This window comes from Oenanthe melanoleuca, chromosome 2 (genome assembly GCF_029582105.1).
Source record: "Oenanthe melanoleuca isolate GR-GAL-2019-014 chromosome 2, OMel1.0, whole genome shotgun sequence".
NCBI lineage: Eukaryota > Metazoa > Chordata > Aves > Passeriformes > Muscicapidae > Oenanthe > Oenanthe melanoleuca.
The window spans coordinates 113,325,556-113,338,147 of record NC_079335.1 but is presented as its reverse complement, the minus strand read 5'-3'; the positions used below and the strand labels follow the sequence as shown (position 1 = coordinate 113,338,147).

Genomic DNA, 12,592 nt, shown 5'->3' with positions numbered 1-12,592 from the left:
TCCACAAAAAAGAACAAACAAAAAAATGCAGTAGAGCTTTATATAATAATATTTTATGCAATTAGGCAGCTGGAAGAAAGAAGGAAAACTGGCATCTTAGGATCAGCCAAGTTTCCCATGTCATAAGTGTACGTTCAGCAGGTCACTAATTTCACAGCTTTCTCCCCAGAGGTACAATTTTTAGGTCTTTCATGTGAAGATGCTTAATGTGGGACACTGAGAGATGAAAAAAGAGTGGTTCCTGTTAAAGCCCTCGTCATCACAGCACTAGATAACTCCTAGGCATGAGATGGGCATATAATTGTTACCTAAAAGAGTCGGTTGATAAGTGGTTATTTTAGGGATGTATCTGAACAGAACTTCTATTAATTTAACAGTATGTAAAAGGGAAGTTACACCAAATTACTCCCAAAGTGTTTTTCAATGTTGTTTGCAATTTTTTGACTGGTTCCATTATGTGACTCATTTTCCCTCACTTCCAACCACTGTGCTTCTATCCCAGTTAGTATGCTTTTAAAATACAGAAATTTCCTCCAACAACTCTGGGCAAGGTTGAATTTCACACAGCCCAAGAAAAGCCATGCGTTACGGTAGAAAACACCTGAACTGTTGCATTTAGCCCTACAGAGGATTATTCAAGTATTATTATCTACAGCTTAGATGTCTGTGGAGCTCAAACCGCTGTGAGTTCTTACACGGGGATTCTTCATCAACAGGAGAATCATCTCTGTCATTGATCTGATAGTACAAATAAAAAACTACTGACACAAACTGAAAACATGGAAGAGTTTTAAGTCGAAGGAAATGGTTAGAACTGATTGATGAATTGAACTATGTCAAACTTTCATTATGAAACACAAAACCACATGAAAATGTCCTGTTTCCAGTTTCATTATTAACTCAGAACTCTGCACATGTTCTGGTACACTTTTTCTTTTTACTTAAGTAAAACTCTGCATCCAATTACGGCCAAACTTGACAGGAGTCAATATTCACTGTACATGAAATACATGCAAAATGTGTGGTTTTGGTGTAAAACAAATTGAAAGTTGGTGGTTTTGGCCAAATTAGCATTTTCTTCTAGGGCTCCTTCCAATCTCAAACTCAGATGATTCCACAGTAACAAAGATGAAATGAATGAGTTTTTCAGTTCTTTTCAGGGGCAATTAGCTATTAATATTCACAGCTCTTTTAAGGAATAAGATGCCTGTTAATATTACCAGGTGCTAACTAAAAAAGGCTTAGCATATGCAGTGTCACTAAGATAAAGGTCATTTATACATGTGTCAGAGTATGCTTAGTTTAATGCAAACAACATAAAGCAAAACCAAATAATTTCAAAATGTTAAATATACTTGTTCTGACTTAGAAAAAAACCCAACAAAACCACCAAAAACAATCACATACGCACATTCATACACAAAAGAGAAATTAACAAAAATGCATTGAAGTATTTGATGTATTTATTTGCTTAAAGCAACTATGTTTCTAGATTTCCTGTTAAGTGGCTACAATGGAAACAAACTGAGATGCAGAGCAGCAATTGGAAACCCACTAGAATACAGTATTTTTAGGGCAAAACTAGGTTAATATTTATGATAGTAATTTATACTCAGAAAACACTTGAAGGAAATGCCGTAACAGGTGTGCAAAAACTTAGTTCCGTGTTAAATACAAAAATTTGTGGGGAAAAATTTGCTTCTGATTTACACTACAAATTCCTTCCTGTATTAGATTTTTCCTTCACAAATGTTGGTAAAATTAGAAGTTTAAGAATATTCTGCTCATGAAAGATGCAGTGCATTCTCTCAATTAATTTTTCCTTTATAAGTATACAGGTGGAAAACCTCACTGCACCACATCTGCAAATGTGCCGCTTCCAAAGTGGATGGGGCCAGGTGAAGAAATGCTCCAAATTATTACTGTTATAGAAAAATAATGTCCATATCAACTTACTCACATATTTTTCAAACCTGTGACTCCTTTAAAGACAAGAATCGCTCAATACACTGTCATGAATGAACTACACAGAAATGCATCTCACATCTAAGCCCATGCTTAAAACTCTTTTAGATACTTTTGTATAAAAAGAAAAAGAAAACTTATTCAGATCTTCATTTTCTTAATACCAAGTGGTCATTGCTGTGGGCATATCACAAGGAGTTACTGTCATTTTTGCTTGATTTAGTTCTGTAAAAATCTTTCCATGACCAAAAGAATTACTGCGCTCAGTCCATGCTGAACTTTTTAATAAAAAGCAGTAAAGCAATCTACTTCATTGTCAAATGATTGAAAGAAATTTAATTAATGCCTTTGGAGGGAACGCCTATATAAGTATCACAATCACAAGAATGTGCATATATGCATATATGAATACATATGCCCAGCCACAGTCTACCCTCTTGCTTTAATGTCATAACACTATAGTCCATGAGCAGCTGAAGGCAAAAATGAACTCCTATAATTTAAACTATCGTGCTGACACAATTTTAAGGTCAAATTACATTGTGTAGTTTACTAGAAGATTAAATGCTTGCTTCATCACAGGACACTTCAGCCCTAGAAAAGGCAGGCAGTATAGAAATGCTCACAGACAAACAAATTAAAAATAGTAAGTTATAAACAGGGGAAAATAAGTTTATGCCACACCAACAAAACCAAAAAGAAACAAAAAACCCCAAACCCAAAACGCAAAAAACACAAAGACGCATGAAAAGCAGTATGCTATGTTAGATGTTTATCTATACATAAGAGACAGGTGTCACAAAAACAAAACAAAAAAATCACGAAGCTAAAGAGAAACTTTAACTCACCAGTTTCCATCTGTTATATCTGAATTCATGCATAATTGATTATCCATGACTGGTAAGTTCTTTTTTTTCACTAGCCTAACACAGTTTTCTAAACATTATGTGTTAAATCACCACCAAAGTAAAGGGTGTTTGAGAAACCGTAAGGGCAGAATAAAAATTTTTTAATGAAAAATAACATGTCAGTTAATAATAGAGCTGACCTATGTTTAAGAGAGAAATTTTAATCATGTGCATATTAAATATTAATAACCTATTCTGTTATTGTTATAATAAGGTTAAGTAAGCTTCTCCATGCTTAAGGAAAGAGAAAAAGTAGGAATATGTAACAGTGAAAAAAAGCGCTGAGAAGCAGAGACATAAGGAAAATGTGTCAACAATAAACAAGAGGAAATGAGAAAGAAGGAAAAGATGAAGGTGGAAACTAATCTCTATGTGTCATTATGACTGCCAGAGTACTGGCAAAGCAGCAGCATCCTTTTATTTCAATTTTAATCATTTCTGAATTTTAATACCCTGCTCCTTTTGTAATTCTCCTGGCATTCCCTATATGCATCCATCCCAGCCAAAACACCAGTGTAAATTAAATGGCACACAACCACACCACTGATGTAGTTCTCCCAGTAGAACCAATTGAGTGACCAAAAAGCAGAGAAGGTATGACTACTTTGTATCCCCACAGACTACTGGCCAATTAAGTGACTTAATGTTCTTCAATTCCTTTAATTTTGAAAAGAAGGGCAGTGGTTAGGTAACCCAGCAATATAGAGCCATTAAAAAAAAATAAAGCAAGCCAGTAGTAATACAATAATCAGTGACCATCAGGGCCTGGAAAAATGAGTTTGCTCTCACTGGCACTAAGGAGCATCACATGATTATTTAATTACAGCTCTAATTTTTGTCTCGTGGATGGCAACATATCAACAATTAATAGGGCAAATAGAGGAGACTGCATTTTTAAAGAGACAGAACCTATATGAAATAGTGCTTGGTAATGCAATTTATCAGACAGTATAATGCTTCTTACGGCACATCTGTCATCCTGCCAAACACATAAAGAAATTCTACTGGTTCAATTCTCTTGCATGGTATCCATAAAATTCTTCTGGAATGCTTAGAAAACAATAACTACACCTATGAGTATCCTAATTGTCATTTTAAGCGGCAGTGCATAAGTCGGTTACTTGTAGGGCTCGCAGCCCAAATAAAGTAGTGGAATCACAAGTTTCAAATGCAAGCATGCTATAAAATTGTCATGAAAAGATTATAATGAAATTCATCAGTAATGGCGAAAATGATTATGGTATTCAGTCAGTCAGGTGAAGAAAAAAGAAAAAGTCAATAAAATACAGTCAATGGGACAGAGATTGATTTTGACCGATTGACTTCACGGTGGGATTTTCTTACAAAGCATACCGAAACCAGGGGCTCAAAACATGTATCATACCGTTCCTGCACAGGACTGCTAGATAAGAAATAAAAAACAAGACCTGAAAGAAGATGTATGATACATATTATCGACTGAAAAGCTCTGCTTTAAAACAGCTGGATGCGGTTTCCCTTGTGCCCCATCCTACAACGACAGCAGTGCGGAACCTAGGAACTTCCTAGTGGGAAGTTCAGTGTCGAGAAGCACTTTTCACAGTCAGGGGAATCTGGAAACATATCAAAAGAAAAACTAATTTTATGCACCTTTTTCTCCACAGCAATGGGTGGACCAAGCTACAAACCCCATAAATTTATATCATCTAGTCTATGTTTCAGACAATAGTCAATATCTGACATAGCAAAAGCAAGCTCTAAATTTCCTCTCAGCAATAAACTGTGCCTGGGAAAAACCTACCATACTACGCTTAGAACCTACTCCTCAAGATAAAAATTAAACATGCTTTTACATTTGATATTCTAAAATCTACCCTTTGAACAAGCAAAGAAACTTGAGTTTGGGCCCTTGCACAGAAAAAAACCCACTGCTAAACAGCAGTTCAAGTACTATTGCAAAAAGTGTGACTAGAGAAGCAGTACTATTGCAATAAATGCTCCATTCCTCCCCAAAATTGTGTCAAATTAACTTGTTTTCATTGAAGTCATGAACATTCTGGATTGGAGATCTTAATCTATAATCTTAAAAAGAAAGCTGGCAAGCAAGAGCTTGTATGTAAAAGTAAATATCATTCTTTTTATGCACTGGTTAATATACAGATAACATGTCTCACAAAGACTGTAATTAAATGTCTAGTGCAGAAGTAACACTAAAAAGCATACAGTATTATTACATTACAATGAATCCTTAGAAGCTAAAACTGTCATTTTTAAGTTTTAAGATGCCTTTAATTATTCTTGAGACTTTTTACATTTATCAAGGAAGCCCACCTATGATGAAAAGCACTAATGATTTAAAATCTTTCTAATACTGTTCTCCACAAAAATATTAATTTAATCTTTGATTATAAACATTTTAAAACTCAGTCTGGAATTCCTCTCCATTTCATTTTTTGCCTTTGGTCCTTCTGAGAGCCTGCAAACACGCACGCTCTCCCCCACTCTCTTTCCTCTCTTTTCTGTCTTTTATTTAAATGTAACAGAAGTAGGAATATAGGGTGTGTATGATATTTAGAACTTTCTTCCTTTACATTGAAAATGTTTTTAATTACCTGGCTATTATGACCAGACACATATTCTAAGTGCACTTACTGAAAAGGAAATACCTTTCTCATACCTTTGCATGTGGGTTTGAGTTCAGAGCAGCAATTCTTGACACTTCTGCTAAAAATGTTTTCCACTCTAGGACTGATTTACAAATACAAAGAATTACTTAATCCTTTAGTGTTCTATGAAACACCTATATTACTAATTTTATAGCTGACCAGGAGCATATTAAGGCCGCATTTATAAAAGGATAGTGTGCTGCAGCTTCCTTTTCCTTCACATGAAGTTATGTGCTGAGCATTTTCAAAATAAGGGTTACAGCATCAAGGATGGCAAAAATGGCATGGACAGTTATTAACTCAAAACTACACTTTTTTTTTTCAGGGCTGAAACCAGAAGTCCAGACACCAGAAAAGATGATGAGACAGTCCTCCAAGCATAGGTGGTCTGAGTGCATCACCACTTTGTCTAGTGAGCAGCAAGTGTAACGACCCACAAATGATTGCTGCTGGCCAAATAAATCCTGTCAGAGCAGGATCCTGAGAAGACGAGATGCACTTGAGGTTTAAAGCACCTCCCTCATCTCCTCAGGTCATATCATGTCATAATGCGCCACGGGAAAGAGATAGAGCAGATAGTCACTGGAAGTTATGTAAGGCCAACACAGCTGGCAGACGTGGCCCATCCTGATGTTCTGCACCCAGGTGCAGCTGGGGTGACAGGAGCCCAGGCCAGCAGGCTGCTCTGCCTCTCTAACCTGCAGCTCACAGCAGCAAAGCACCGCCAGAGATAACTCCTGTGAACCCACAGCTGTGCAGAGGTGTCACCAGCAATGCTTTACAGCAGCTCAGAGACAGCAGCTAGCCTGCACTCTGGTGAAAGCATGTCTTACAGTCCCAATCCCAGCAAACACAAATGCACAGTGTTTCACGGGAAAATCAGTCTCCAAAGAGATTGCTGTGCTTTGTTGTTCTAAATAAATACTAAAAGGTGGACCTTGGCACAAATACTAAGTGTTAGCGTGTCCCTCAGCCCATCCGAACACCTAACGCCGATCCTCTACAGGAAGAGTGAAAACTAAGCTCTGCAGTGACACACCAGCGTGCATGGGAGCAAAGTCAGGCTCAGCAAGTTTAAAAGGAAATATTTAGAATTCAGACGGTGCCTGAGGTATGTTACTACACTCTACTACTGCACTCTACTATTACTATGCCATTCCTAGTACACTGCACCAGATAGAACAGATTAAGAGTAGATTACAACTAGTAGGGGCACAAGGACCAGATCAGAACACATGTACAAGATCAGTGCTGGCAAGACTCCTTAAAATTAATCTCTATTAAGACTTAAACTTACTGAGAGCAATGCTGTGCAGAAATCATTAGAAAGCTGACATTTGCAAAGCAATAGAATGGATACCCATTATGTAATGAAGTGTTGGTGATAACTGTGGTAAGATCAGATGCCACAGGATGGCAAATGTTCGAAACCACCCGCATTTTTGAAAGGAACATCATAGTATATCCTCTTGGAAGTAACAGTTACAAGTTGTGGTCAGGGCTGTTGAGAGTTCATGATACCACAGCCAAGGGAACTGACCAACACGCCAATTTAGTGTTAAGTACAATACTTTCAGAATCTGAGGAAGAAATTAACCTCTCAGGTGAAAGTTATTAATGAAATCCTTCAGCAGAAAATTTAGAGAAGCTTTTTGCAAACTGTAGGTTATTCTGACTGCGGTTATCTTCAGTTCAAATGCCGGCTACTTGGAATCATTTCTCCAAGATTAAGAGTAACATCAGCAGGGCTTTCTGACACTAACTTTATAAAGTTGCAAAATTTCCGTATAACAGGCAGTAAGAGCTGTAAGTTACTCTTTAACCGTCAAACTGTTTTACTTCTTTTTTTTTTCCTTTTTTCTTTTTTTTTTTTTTTTTAGAATCAGTAGCAACTTTGTGACAACTAAAGTTTAAAAAATGCACTTGATTGCATAGTGACAGATTTGCAGAACATTTTTCATCACACACACATATGTGCTTTCAGTTATTAATAAAATGCTTCTGCCCTTAATCTGCCATTGCCTGAATATACAATTTCAGTGTCTTGGATAGACAAATACTGTTAAGGAATTCTGTTTTCCCTGTTTGAGATGCAATTCAATTACACCAAGTAAAACTGAATACTATGCCTTTAAAACTGGCTTTGGCTTGCCACAGAATGGAATACCGAATCACTTTTCTATTAAGATCCTCTTAGGGTGGAATGATAACAAAACTTTTTTCTCTTCCTCACCCCCCTCCTTTCCTTTTCCCCTTGTTTTAAACAAGGAAGAGCCAGCTGCCCTGGGTAACACCACAGGTAGATATTAAAATGGAGACAGCCATTATTTAGTGGCGACAGGAATATAAATACAGGCACTAACCTATAAACTGGTGTTTACTTCAGGAAAGTAAGTCATATTTTTTCCTCTGATTGCCGTGCTGTCAGTTTAATGCAGCGTAAATAAACAGTAGGTGCATGATAGCTTTAAGTAGAAAGTGTTCATTCCACAAGAGGAGCAGATTACTGAAGCCTGATGCCTATAACGGCAAAAACAGAACTTCCATTTTACCTGGCTAAGAGACTTGTGGCTTTTCTATTAAATTAATTTGTCAGAATTCTATGAAAAATATTGTGCACTCAAAGAACTTTACCAAAAACATTCATTTTTGCAGCCCTCAACTTGAACCATTTGAAAAAACAAAAGCCAATCACTCCTCTGTAATTTCATCATCCCATCGCTCTAAATGAAAGCTTTATATAATCAACCTAATATAACAGAAAATAAAATGATATATAGAATTGCCTATACTTTGAGTTATTTTGTTCTTATAAATATATTCCCTGACTGGAAGTAAAAAAATTCCCCTTTGGAAAAAGAAATGATGTCTGAGAAGATTGTATATGCACTCTACATCTATTAACATAAATTATAAGAAAGTAAAATGTTCCAGATGTGTTTAAACTGTTGTAGAAGGAAAGTTTGTGGCTTCACTGGATATATATTAAATATATCTAGAGAGAGCAATGGCAGTTATATACAAGAAGGCAATAAAATGCTTCACTAGAGTCTAGGTTAAAATACCATAGTTCCTAGAAATATGACTAAAATATTTCAGAAGTCGTATTTCCTCCAGTTTTAATTCAGAAATCTACTTTAATGTATTTTTCTATATATTACAAACTACTTTATTAATAAAGTAATCTCCTTAATTTTTTTTTTTTTCAAATACAGCTGGAAACCTAAGGAATTAGTTCAAATTCCTCTGACAATACTTAGATTAAAAAAAAAATAGATGACATTAAAAAGGTGACAATACTTTGAAAAATCAAGTAGCATAGATGACATTAAAAAGGTGACAATACTTTGAAAACTCAAGTAGCTGATACATTTAAAAGATTTGGTGGGGTTTTTTGTTGGTCTTTTTTTTTAGGAAGAGCACCAGACCTCAGCGGATTATCTTCTAAATGGCAGTTGCACACATGTAAACCCCTCTCTATCCCAAACTCTCTATCTAATGTGAAGCCAAAGAGGCTTCAGTGGTGCAGGGGTGGATGTGCCCACGTCCCCAGCAGGGCTGAACGTGGTGGTGGGATGCTGGCAGGGCTGCAGGCAGGGCTGGTGCTGCCTTGGGAGGCGCAGCCACAGAGGGCAGGTGCTCGCTCATCCGCTGACCTGCTGGGCCTAGGCTGCAAAGCAGAGAGGTGCCCTGCTCCTCTGCACGCTGGGGCAGCCTCCCCCTGCTCCTGGCACTGCCACAGCACCGTGTCCCATCAGAGAGTTACAGATCGGCTCTGCTTCACGCTGCTCTCTCGGGAGCACAGCAGCAGGTTAGGATTCACACGAGTCGCTAAAATAGCACGAGAGGGGAAACTGCGAGAGTTACTTTGCTATTTAAAGTATCAAGAACAAAGAATATAAAAAGGAAATGGCCAGTTTTTCAAAATTTGTGCACAAAAAAGCGTTTCATTTAAATACTTTTTGTTCCAGTAAACTATTTTACATACAAAGGACTTATTTATTACATATTTGAACTTGTGGGAAAAAGGGAAGGAATGCACTGATTCCTGAAATAACTCTACAGCCTTTTTGGCGGCTTCGCTCTTCTGTGCTCTTGTTCTACTCTGAACAGTTTTATTACAGGGACAGAGGAATTCCTTGGAGTCAGTTGTTTCTTTGCCACTAGCTGTATTGAAGAGTGGGCATACATAGCATACTAGCCAAGGATTTTAATTTCTCTTCTGTTGCCTTCTTATGTGTATTCACTATCTGTTCCGACACATGCTTATATGTGAACACATTGCATTTTCTGCCTGTTCATTTTTTACCTACTCTATGTTATTTCACATTTCCTTGCAAAACCATTGCTTCGACTTGAAAAGCAAAGCAATATCAATAACAATCTCAAATAGACAGTGAATTAGAAAATGAGTGTGTGTATGTATAAACATATTAAAGAGCATATAGGAGCGCGGGAGTGGAAAGAGCATTCTCAAATTCTACAAATAGTGCTGAAGAGTAATTAGAAGGTAGGAATTGCAGAGAACATGCTATATTCATGTCTATACACTCTTCGCTTACAGTTTCAAGTTGTTTTTGAATAGTGCGCCTGATTTGACACATTTCTATCTGGTGATTGTGTTAAATGCTTGAAGAGATAGTGAAATATCCAAGCATTCCTTGTGCTAACTACAGCTGAAATTTTACACTTATTGTAACCTTTCCTAACAATGTGAGAAAAACAGAGTAAATATATTAAATTTGTTTCACAACAGATGCTTAGGTTGTTAATATTTAAGATGCCTATTCATGCTATTCCTGTCTGCACATTTGTCAAAAATGTAAGCTTGAATGCTAATGTTTGCCAGCAGACTACAGCAGACAAATATATGAATGCACGGTACCAAAATAATATAAAGTAGAAATAAGGGCCGCTGCTAACTCCCACCCAAGCAGCACGGACCGGAATGAAAGGGCACCTCCAGATCACAAGCCCCGGACTCTCTGCATCTGAATTTGTGAATTATTTTTGCAGAAGCGCTGCGCTCATTGGCACGGACTAAAAACAGCGGAGAGCTTTCCTAAGTTAAAACTCATTTCAGCTTAGGAGCTGGTGCAAAGTGTTTCAGAAAACTCAAGATTGTAGCGAAGTTTCTCCCGCAGTCAGAAAAAGCCGGAGACTGGCAGAGGGAAACTCCGGGTCGGGCAGGTGCCTGTCAGGAGCGCTCCCCACGGCAGCCGGCGGAGCCGGCGACAAAGGGGCGAGGATTTAGCAAAACCTCGGCTGGCGGGTTCGGAGACGGAGCGTAAAAATCAAAAATAAAATGCTGGAGCGCACGGACGAGCTCCCGGCGCCGCTCCCCGTGACAGCGGCAGCGCCGGGTCGCGCCGCGGGCGGGCGGGCGGGGGGGACGTGCCACCCACCGCCACGGGCGCGCCCCCGGCTGGGCCAGCGCCGCTCGGCCGCCCGCGCAGCCCCCGCGGAAGCGCCACCCCGCGACCCCCCATCCCCCTTCCCGCGACCCCCGGCCCCGCCGCTTCGCCCCGCGCCGTCGGGGGCGCCGCGCCCGCCGCTGCCGGGAGGCGCGCGGGGCTGGGGAACAACTTTGCCAAACTTCTGCGGTTTTTTCCCTCTGCCCCCACCCCCCACCTCCCGCCGCTCCCCCCGTGCCGGCGGCGGGTGAGGCGGCAGCGGGCAAGGGAGCGGAGCGGAGCGGGGCCGGCGGCCGGCAGCGGCGCGGCGGCAGGTGTGAGTGAGCCCGTGCCGGCCGGGAGGCTCCGGCAGCGGCAGCGCCGAGCGCAGCCACCCGCCCCGCGCCTCCCTCCCGCCCGCCCTCCCGGGCCCGAGCAGCCGGCCTCGCTAAATCGCCGCCGCGGTGCCCCCGGCACGGCTCTGTCCCCCCCCGTCCCCCACGTCCCCCAGGAGAGACGCCGAAGGAGCGGGACCGACTCACTCATGGGAGCGCGGCGGGCGAGGCCGGCGACACCTCCGGCTTCCGAGGCGCCGGCGAAGTTAATTGCACTGAAGTTCAAGTTGTCTTTTCACCCATCAGGAGTGGGCGTTTAAAGGAAGGAGAGCGAGGAGGAGGAGGGGGAGGGGGGAGAGTCTCTCTCGCTCTCTCGCTCTCGCACACACACACACACACACACACACACACAGAGGCACACGCATGCACGCACGCACACACACACACGCACACGCACCCGCCCGCTCGGCTCCGCTCCCGAGCTGCCTCAGCAAGGAGGAGCCCGGACGGAAAACACCAGGGCAGCAAGGTACCGGCGTGGGGCAGCCCTGCCTCTGCCTGCGTGTGTCTGTGCGGGTGTGCCTGCGCGTGTGTGTGTATATGTGTGTGACAGTGTGTGTGTGTGTGCCCGCGCTCCCCCGCCCGCTGCCTGCACGGCCCCTCCGGGCGGGGAGTGCGCGCTGCCCCCGGGGAGGGGGCGGCGGTGCCGTCGGGGCAGCGCGGCCGCTGGGGGCCGGTCCGGCCGGGGACTCGGAGCTCCGCGCCGCCCGCTCGGCTCCGCGCCCGCTGCCGCCTGCCTGCGCGGCGGCGGTGGGAGGGGGAGAGCCGAGCGGCGGCTGGAGCGCAGCGGCGGCGTGTCTGTGTGTCTGTGTGTGCGCGGCGGCTCCTTCCCTCCGGCGGCTCCCGGCCCGCGGGGCGGAGGGGCTGACTTGGTGGAAGTGCCGGGGGATGCTGCTGTGCGTGTGTCCATGCTGCCGTGCCCCCTTCCCCCCGCAACTCGGGCCGAAACCCTCCACCGTCCCCGCATTGCCTTCCCCGGCACCGCGCCCCCGCCCGCCTCTTCCCCCTGCTCTCCATCCTTCCCCCGCTGCTTTATTTCCACAGCTGTCCCCGCGCCCTCTGGCCGCCCCCGCCGCTACTCCCGGACCCCCGCGCAGTCCCTTTCGGGCAGGCAGCGCCCCACGGCCCCCCGCGATTTGGGGGGCTGAGGCAGAGAAGCTGCGCTGCCGCGCTGGCGGGCTGGGCGGGCTGGGCGGGCTGGGGATGCCCGGGTGCGGGCAGCATCCCCCGGAGGCCTCTGCCTGCCGCACTCCTCTGCCACGTCGGGCCGGGAGCGGGCCCGAGTC

The 12,592-nt window shown here is 42.8% G+C and overlaps 1 protein-coding gene across 2 annotated transcripts in view; it reads right to left on the bottom strand.

The window, feature by feature from the left end:
* SATB1 (SATB homeobox 1) overlaps positions 1-11,928 on the bottom strand; it is a 92,128-nt gene extending 80,200 nt beyond the window's left edge. The window contains exon 1 of one of the 2 annotated variants that reach the window (XM_056484447.1): positions 11,454-11,928. The gene's annotated coding sequence lies outside the window, so the exon portion shown is untranslated. The remainder of the gene's footprint in view (positions 1-11,453) is intronic. The other variant, XM_056484443.1, reaches the window with a different exon arrangement.
* Between the last annotated feature and the right edge of the window lie 664 nt (positions 11,929-12,592).